General features: G+C 40.4%; 1 long non-coding RNA gene across 2 annotated transcripts; it reads right to left on the bottom strand.

The window, feature by feature from the left end:
• Positions 1 to 933: 933 nt before the first annotated feature.
• LOC135968480 (uncharacterized) lies at positions 934 to 7151 on the bottom strand. Of its 2 annotated transcripts, none has more exons than XR_010583334.1 (4): positions 6984 to 7151; positions 4637 to 4829; positions 2077 to 2130; positions 934 to 1642 (listed from the first exon to the last, which is right to left on the bottom strand). It is a non-coding gene; the product is annotated as an uncharacterized lncRNA (long non-coding RNA). The 2 variants fall into 2 exon arrangements; XR_010583335.1 differs by having other exon boundaries at positions 7012 to 7151.
• Positions 7152 to 8710: the final 1559 nt, after the last annotated feature.

Below are 8710 nucleotides of genomic sequence, written 5' to 3'. Positions count from 1 at the left end.
CCATTTCAGGAAGGAATAAGAATATTGGTTGTTGCCTGAAAAACCTTCCACTGACACTTTCTGGAAGACAAAGAAGAGATGGCTAGGTGTGGTGGCTCCCACCTATAATTTCAGGACTTTGGGAGGCCGAGGTGGGAGGATCATTTGAGACCGGGAGTTCAAGACCAGCTTGGGCAACACAGTGAGACCCCATTTCTACAAAAAAAAAAAATAATAAAAATTAGGGTGGGCATGGTGGCTCATGCCTGTAATCCCAGAACTTTGGGAGTCCAAGGCGGGTGGATCATTTGAGGCCAGGAGTTCGAGACCAGTCTGGCCAACATGGTGAAACCCTGTCTCTACTAAAATACAAAAATTAGCTGGGAGTGGTGGCGCACACCTGTACTGCCAGCTACTCAGGAGAATGAGGCAGGAGAATTGCTTGAACCCAGGAGGCGGAGGTTGTAGTGAGCCAAGATCACACCAGTGCACTCCAGCCTGGGCGACAAAGTGAGATCCTGTCTCAAAAATACATAAATAAATAAATTAATTAAATAAAGTAAAAAATAAAATTTAAAGTAAAATAAAAAATAAACTGGGCACAATTGCACACACCTGTGGTCTCAGCTACTTGGGAGGCTGAGGTGGGAGGACGACTTGAGCCCAGGAGGCCAAGGCTGCAGTGATCCATAACTGTGCCACTGCACTCCAGCCTGGGCAACAGAGTGAGACCCTGCCTCCCACCCCACAGGAAAAAAAGAGGCCAAAATCAAAACTTGTAAGATCAGTGCCAGTGTTCAATGACAACAACATTGCCATCTTCTAAGAAGCTCTGCCTTACCATGCTCTTGATAACATATGTGGTGGGAAAACGAGGACGTCAAAGAGTCTGGGTTGCAAAATTGTTCTGAAGAATTCGATTCTGAACGAGAGGAAACATTTGGAAATCTTTCATTTATATCTCTCATGTTTCCCTTTTTAATGATTATGCAAGAATGAAATATGACAGAATTGTTTAAATATGTTCTAAAAAACGGTCTTTCAATAAGGCTAAGATAAAAATTCTGAATAATACAAAAGCACTGTGTTGGTTTAATTGGCAGTGATTTAGGGGCTTTTATCCCCCTTTTTTTATGATGGTGCATGATATAATGATTGATTTATGTTGATGCATCTTTGATGTGATGAAAAACAGAAGCATTCCAATGAGTCAGTTTTCTCTCCGTGGTAGAAAGGCATTTGGCCTTACTTTTATATTGTATTTTCTTCACTTTAGAAAAAAGCTGGGGCTCAGAATATACGATCCAGAGTAGCAGTTAAACAAATGGCTCTTTAAAATATTACCAACCAATGAACAAGTGATCTTGGACATTCAGAAGCAGCTCGGGATTACTTAGAGCTTTTTAACTCATTAGCTAGGGCCAGGTTTCAGCAGACCACTGAATCTGGCAAACATAAGCATGTAGAGACGCTTTCGTGGGTCCCAAAGAAGTCTTGTATACTTGGAGTCGCAGTTAACTTTAGATCCTAAAAAGCGGGAAGCATGGCCACACTCTCGAGATTGACTGATGCATTTTAAAGTTATGCAGGTGTTCCGCAACAGGTAAGTAGTTTCAAAACCTTCTATGCAGCATTCAGGGTGTTCCAAGTTCTTTGCTTGATGCTGGATAGAGAAAGACAGATTAAATAGCAGTTCAAACAGAGAAACAGGCACTGAAAATAAATAGTGATATAGTGTGCATCTATGATGCTAAGATGAAGGAATGCCAAGAGCTCATTGGGAAGGACTTCCAAGGCCCAAAATATGTGTTAAATCCTGATTTATGAGGAAACAAAGGGAAATTATTGTTTTAACCAGAAAAAAAAAATTTATTTCAGTAAGTTCTCCAGCATTCCTTTTTTTTTTTTTTTTTTTGAGACAGTCTCGCTCTGTAGCCCAGGCTGGAGTGCAGTGGCGCCATCTCGGCTCACTGCAAGCTCCTGCCTCCCGGGTTCCTGCCATTCTCCTGCCTCAGCCTCCCGAGTAGCTGGGACTACAGGTGCCCGCCACCATGCCCGGCTAATTATCTTTGTATTTTAAGTAGAGACAGGTTTCACCGTGTTAGCCAGGATGGTCTCGATCTCCTGACCTCGTGATCCACCCGCCTCTGCCTCCCAAAATGCTGGGGTTACAGGCGTGAGTCACCATGCCTGGCCTCCTACATTCTTTAGCTGACCGAGTTGAACGTTAAATTTGCCTAGTGAAGATTTTTGCTTTCGTGAGAGTGATTTCCACTTGGAAGTGTGTATGTATTTTAAAGAAGCTGGCTGCCCTATCTGAAATATAAGACCTTAAAAAATCTATTTCATATAACCTTGGAAATTAACCAGTCTATAATCTTAAATATCTATTGGATAACAAACGAGCATACCATTTCTTTGAAATGTTAAATTGAGGCCAATTCATTAACTCTTCCCCAGACATCACCGCAAACTCAGTCTTGTAAATGTGAAGTGGCTATTAATGTCTGTGAGGTCAAATGCCTAGATAATGCTTGCTTCCCTATTTGAAGCTGTGTTTTAAATTCTGGGACTCCCATGAAGACCACATACTATTAAAAAAGTGATAATTCTCCAATCCGGATCTGTTCACTAGGATCTTACTCTTGGAATGCCTCTTGATTTACTGTATCTTATATGTTTCTCTTTCTCTTTCAATTTTAATTTTTATGAATTAAAAATTGTGATCTGTATTTTCTATATATATATTATTTAATTATTTATAAGGCCTCTAATGAAACTATTTTAGATCATATATGTACGCTTGGGTTGCCTTCTATTTAATTTAGTAGTTATTCATACAATAACCATGTATTAAGCATATACCATGGGCAGGGACAGTGTCCAGTGTATATAAGGAGCCTTGTCTGAGTAAGGTGAGGAACATGGGCTTTGGAGTCAGCCATACATTAATTTGAACCCTAACTTCTACCACTTGCTAGCTGTAAGGCTAGATTTACCAAGTAGCTAATAAAGCAAATATTTTCTCCCACTCTGACTTAACTTTTTATTCTTTTAACGATGTCTTTCAAAGAGCAGAAGTTTTTAATTTTGATGAAATGTAATTAACTAATTTGCCTGTTTGTGGATCTTGTTTTGGTGTCATATGTAAGGAATCCTTGCCTAACACAAGGTCATAAACATTTTCTTCTTCGTTTAGTTCTAGATGTCCTATTGTGTTAGTTTTATGTTTAGGTCTATGAACACTTTTGAGTTAATTTTTGTGTTTGAAGTTTCAGGGTTTTTTTTTCTCATGGATATCAAATTGTTATAGCATGTTTTGCTGAAAAGACAATACTTTCTTCATTGAATTATCATTGTGTCTTTGTTAAAAATCAGTTGTCATTGTATGTGAGTCTATTTTTTCCAACCCATGAACAAGGTATATCTCACCATTAAATTAGATGTTCCTGAATTTCTCTGTCATATTTGAAGCTATCACTGTACAGATCTTTCACATATTTTGTTAAATTTATTATTTCATCTCTTTTATGCTATTATAAATACTATTGATTTTAACATTCTAGTTTCTGATTACTGCTACTATAAAGAAATATAATTAATTTTAGTACAACTTTTTTTGAGATATAATTCACATATCATATTGTTTATCTTTTAAAGTATGACGAAGATCTAACACTTGTGAAACTTATCAAAATCATTTTTTTTTTCAAAACTCTGGAAATTAACCAAAGTCTTGGAACAATGGAAGGGCTTTTCCTTGAGAAGAGGCTCTGCCCAGAGGAGTTTATCACAGGTAGACAGAAAGCATAGGAATCCTGGTCCTTGCCTTGGAGCCAACGTAATATCTGCCGACAGTTTTAGTCTTTGTTTACCCTGATGCTCTTCTTCCCAGAGAATGAGGAGAAACTAAAGAGATCTGTCAGAAGCTGAAATTTCAATGATCCACACTTTGGACCAATTGAACCTACGTAAAAGCTACTGGTACCAATAAGTGAGTGTTGCAAGCTTTTAAACCTGAACTTCAATCCATACACAACAATTAACTTAAAACAAGTCATAGACCTAAATATGCAATTTCTAAATATACAACCAACACAATAACACTTCTAGAACTAAACATAGAAAAAAATTCTGTGACCTTGGGTTATGCGAAGATTTCTTAGGTTTGACAGACATGTCAGTTTAGCTATTGGTAGAATAGACAACTCGGAGTCTGCAATGAAGACCCAGGTCTTTTATAGACATGCTACAGTGTAAGTCCCATTTGGACTTTGAGTATGGACTTACAATATCTTACTCTAGCCTAGGACTTTAGTCATTTTCTACATTCTATCATTTCTCTGAAATTCCTGATTGCAGAGAGTTTATAGGAGCTTTTCCTTGCTAATTTGTTGGCTGCTAATTCTTTTTTTTTTTTTTTTTTTTTGAGATGGAGTCTCATTCTGTCACCCAGGCTGGAGTACAGTGGCACAATCTTGGCTCACTGCAACCTCTGCCTCCTGGTTTTGAGCGATTCTCATGTCTCAGCCTCGAAGTAGTTGGGATTACAGGTGCCAGCCACCACATCTGGCTAATTTTTGTATTTTTAATAGAGACAGGGTTTTGCTATGGCTAGTCTTGAACTCCTGGCCTCAGGTGATCCGTCCCCTTCAGCCTCCCAAAGTGTTGGGATTACAGACGTGAGCCATTGCGCCCAGCCCGTTAGGTGTTACTTCTTAATAGGCAGTATTTGCTTTCTCTTGGCGTATATATAATATAATCCTTGCATTTATGTATTTTTTTACCCCCCCAGAACTCTGGAGGTGAGAACAAATGAGTCTTGTGATGAGATTATTGTGGGAACCTTCCTAAGCTAAAGATAAAAAATCCAGTTATTACTATTTTCCTGAGTCAGTGGTGCAATTTTTAATCCTACAATGACAACAAGAATGTTAGAAAGTCACATGGAAAAGTTTTGAATGTGTAATACCCTCATGTGTGGTCACAGGAGAACCCTTTAGAACCCACAGTTGAAGACAGAATTTTGACTTTATCATAGGGCCTTTCCAGTTCTACTTTCTTCACTTCAAAGCCTCAGAAGAACCGATGCAATGAGAGCTGCCAGTGAGCCCAAGTTAAAGGTAAGTTTTTCTAAGGGTCAGGTGCGCTGGCTCACAGTTGTAATCCCAGCACTTTTGATAATGTCAGGAGGCAGTGAAATGCCTAGGCAGATAGGGGCAGGTCCTGGGTGAAGCCCCACCTTCAAGCAAAAAACAGTTTAAAGCCTGAAAGCCAAGTTACAAGTCAAACCCACAGACCGGATTAAGAACCTGTCTTCCTGTTTGGCACGCCTTCCTCTGATTGATCCCCACCTTTCACCTATTTTACATATATCTACCCCTCCCTGATGAGTGGCTTTTTACATTGTCATGCCCACCATTGAGTGATGCCTTTGTTTTAACTTTTTCTGTATACTCACAAAACAGTGAGCACACACTTCTCATTCTGAGCCCATAAAAGCCCCAGACCTAGCCACACGGACAGACAAACCACCTGACTTCAGGTGGGTGACAAGCCTCATGTCCCCTCTCTACTGAGAGCTGTTTTGTTGCTTAACAAAATTCCTCTTTGCCCTCCTGACCTTTCAATTGTCAGCATATCCTCATTCTTCTTAGACATAGGACAAAAGCTTGGGACCCACTGAGTGTAGATACAGAGAAAGCTGTAACACCTTGGCACTCTGCCCTCTGCCGAGCTGCCCCACATGAGGAAGTAGTGGCAGGGCCAAGCTAGCCCCAAAGCTGCAGGCCTGAGTTGGGGAAGGTGCTGACAGAGCTGTTAACATGAAGCAGTGGCAGAGCCAAGCTAACCCCGAAGCTACAGGCCAGAGTCGGGCAAGGGGCTGACAGAGCTGTTAACATGCTGCTGTCCTCGGGCTGCAGACAGTGGGACTAAAAGAGCTAACTGGCACACTGTAACACCCCCTCTGGGGCTTTGGGGTGGTGGGCACCACTGCCTGGGCACCAGTGCATTCCCCTTGTCTAGACGCTGGAGTCCACTGTGGAAGTGGCTTGCGACATGCCTGGTCCAACCACAAGCACTGCACAGAACCTGCTTCTGTGTTGGCACTTGGAATAGCCAGTTGGACCCTGTGCTCACTTGCTCACTCACTTGCTTACATACCCGCTCCTGCTGGGGTCTGAGTGCACAGTCACCACAGCAGCAGGATCCATGCTAGAATGCAGGCTGGGCATGGACCAGCAGGCTGAGTGGATGGGGTGTCTCCTGCAGCAAACCCAGGCCCGAGCAAGGCCTGGGCAAGGGCATCACCTGCTGGGGGTCTCCAGCTGACATGTGACTTGAGAGAAATCCTGCCTCACTTTGAAAGGCTGTGGTTGGTCATTCACTTAAGTATAAGAGTTTGAGACCAACCTGGGCAACACAGCAAGATCCTGTTTCTACAAACAAACAAACAAAAAATGCCGGGAGTGATGGTGCATACGCTTGTGATCCCAGCTCGGGAGGCTGAGGTGGGAGCATTGCTTGAGCCAAGGTGGTTGAGGCTGCAGTGAGTCATGATTGTGCCACTGTACTCCAGCCTGGGCAACAGAGTGAGACCCTGCCTAAAAAAACAAAAAAGTTTCTTTGAAAACAGAGAAGACAAAGCCACATGCTTATGACTGGTTTTACGTCTGGTGCAGCTTGATACACTCCTCCAGGCATCTTTGACAGAGGAGATGATGGATCAGGGCTTTGAATCTTGAAGTCATTTTACAAACAGCAAATTGATAAAAGTTTACTCTGTTTTTGCTCAGTGTGCACAGCAGTTCACACACAGGCCATTTGATGGTCCTGACTTTTTGCCCGTAAATACAATATTAGAAACTTGTGCTTCAAATAGGTGGTGGGTGTTGATGACAGATAGGGGAAAATTAGATCTGTCTATATATAATATAAGGTAGAATATATAATATAGAATACATATTGTTTGCACCCACAGATTTTGTGTTAGCAAGACCTGCCTAAGAAGCCCATGAGATTGATCCTTACCAGCACATATTCTCCCAGGAAGTATCACGTCTTCCAGTCTCTGTTCTATTTACTCGGTTGCCTGGATTTCATATACTCACAGTCAAAGTAGGTAAAGATGTCAGATGTTGTCCCTTCCTTATCTGCTGATCAGAACCACCAGCTCTTGGCTGGTTTGCTACATCATAAATACTACTTAGACATACAGCTTACGTGCAGGATTTTCAGTCCTTGGAGTCTAAATCTAAGCACACAGATCTGGAGCTTTCCATTTTGGGGATATTGTTTCCTCAGTCCGTAATCAGGGAACTCAGAATTCAGAGCTTTAGGCTTCGAATCTTAGGCAAACCCCACCAAGAGTTTTAAAAGGACCCTAGATTACTCTTAACTGACATGGCATCCCTGAGACTAATCTGCATTTGGATACACCAGGCTTTGTGAAGACCACAAGAGGCTCTGTGGCTTTCACAATTAGTTTGCCACTCTTCTTTCAGAGCTAGAAGCCAAGAGCAAAATGGGCATTAGATTACTCAAAGATTTAGTATATTAGGTACTCAAGTGCCAGGCATATGCTGTAAATGGAGTAAATAAACTTCAGGATACAATCCCCCCTTATCTTTACTAGTTTAATTTGCTCCTCTATAGAGAGTACAGTTAATAGATAATTGCCTCTATTCTCCTCCCCCAGTCCCTTGGAAATAGCATGCTTTCTTGCAGCAGCTGATGAATTATCTTTATTAGTAATAATAAAGAATTCTGCCTTTTCATTCTTATAACTCATCTGAAATGCAATATATTTGAACACTAACATTCAGGCTCAAATTGATCTTTAGTGGAAGCATATGATAGAAAAAAAGATCCAAGAGAAATGGAATCTGCTGGTAATTTAAACTTTTTGTTTAATGCCAGGACTCAGAGAAATTTTGGGTTTCTCAGGGCATGACAAAATTATAAAATTATTTGAAATCAATGAATAGTAGTACTTTTGTATTTCTAATATGAGAAACTTCACTCCTACTGGAATAGGTAAAAGATTTCATGTTGAAATCAGACAAGAAAACTCATCCATATTGGCACCAGTTGGAATTAACTGGTGTTAAGATATTAGCATGTTGGCTTTTGTTTTTTGTATCACGTTTTAAAAAATTGCACAAGTTATACACGAATATAGATAATTTCTTTAAAAACTAGAATGTTATGGTTAGAAACGAACTATCACTTTGACATCTATCATAATCCATACTGACTCAACCTCCAAGCAGAACCAATCACTATTACCAGAGTTCTTTTATATACTTTCACCCCCACACACTCACACACATATAACCAGAGAAAATACTCTTTCTGGGGTTTTATACACATTGGTACATGTTATTTGACAGCTTACTTGTTTACTCAATGTTATTTTTGGAACTATATATATAGATACTTACAAATATAGCTCATTCTTGTAACTGTTGAATAATCACCCATGTGATTTTAAATCATTTGCTCACTTATTTGCTCATTCCCCTGTTGAATTATGTGGTTACTTCCTACCCTCCTCCATTCCTCTCTTATAAAGAATGCTGTATTGCTCATCTTTGCATATTTCCATATCCACGTATATTTGTTTAACCTAGAGACCGGAAAGAATCGCTGAGAAAGAGTATGTATATTTTCACATTTAATAGATACAATCAAATTGTCCTCCCCAATGGCTGTAGTGATTTCCATCAGC

This window comes from Macaca fascicularis, chromosome 1, assembly GCF_037993035.2.
Source record: "Macaca fascicularis isolate 582-1 chromosome 1, T2T-MFA8v1.1".
Classification (NCBI taxonomy): Eukaryota; Metazoa; Chordata; class Mammalia; order Primates; family Cercopithecidae; genus Macaca; species Macaca fascicularis.
This window is presented reverse-complemented; position numbering and strand designations above follow the sequence as displayed.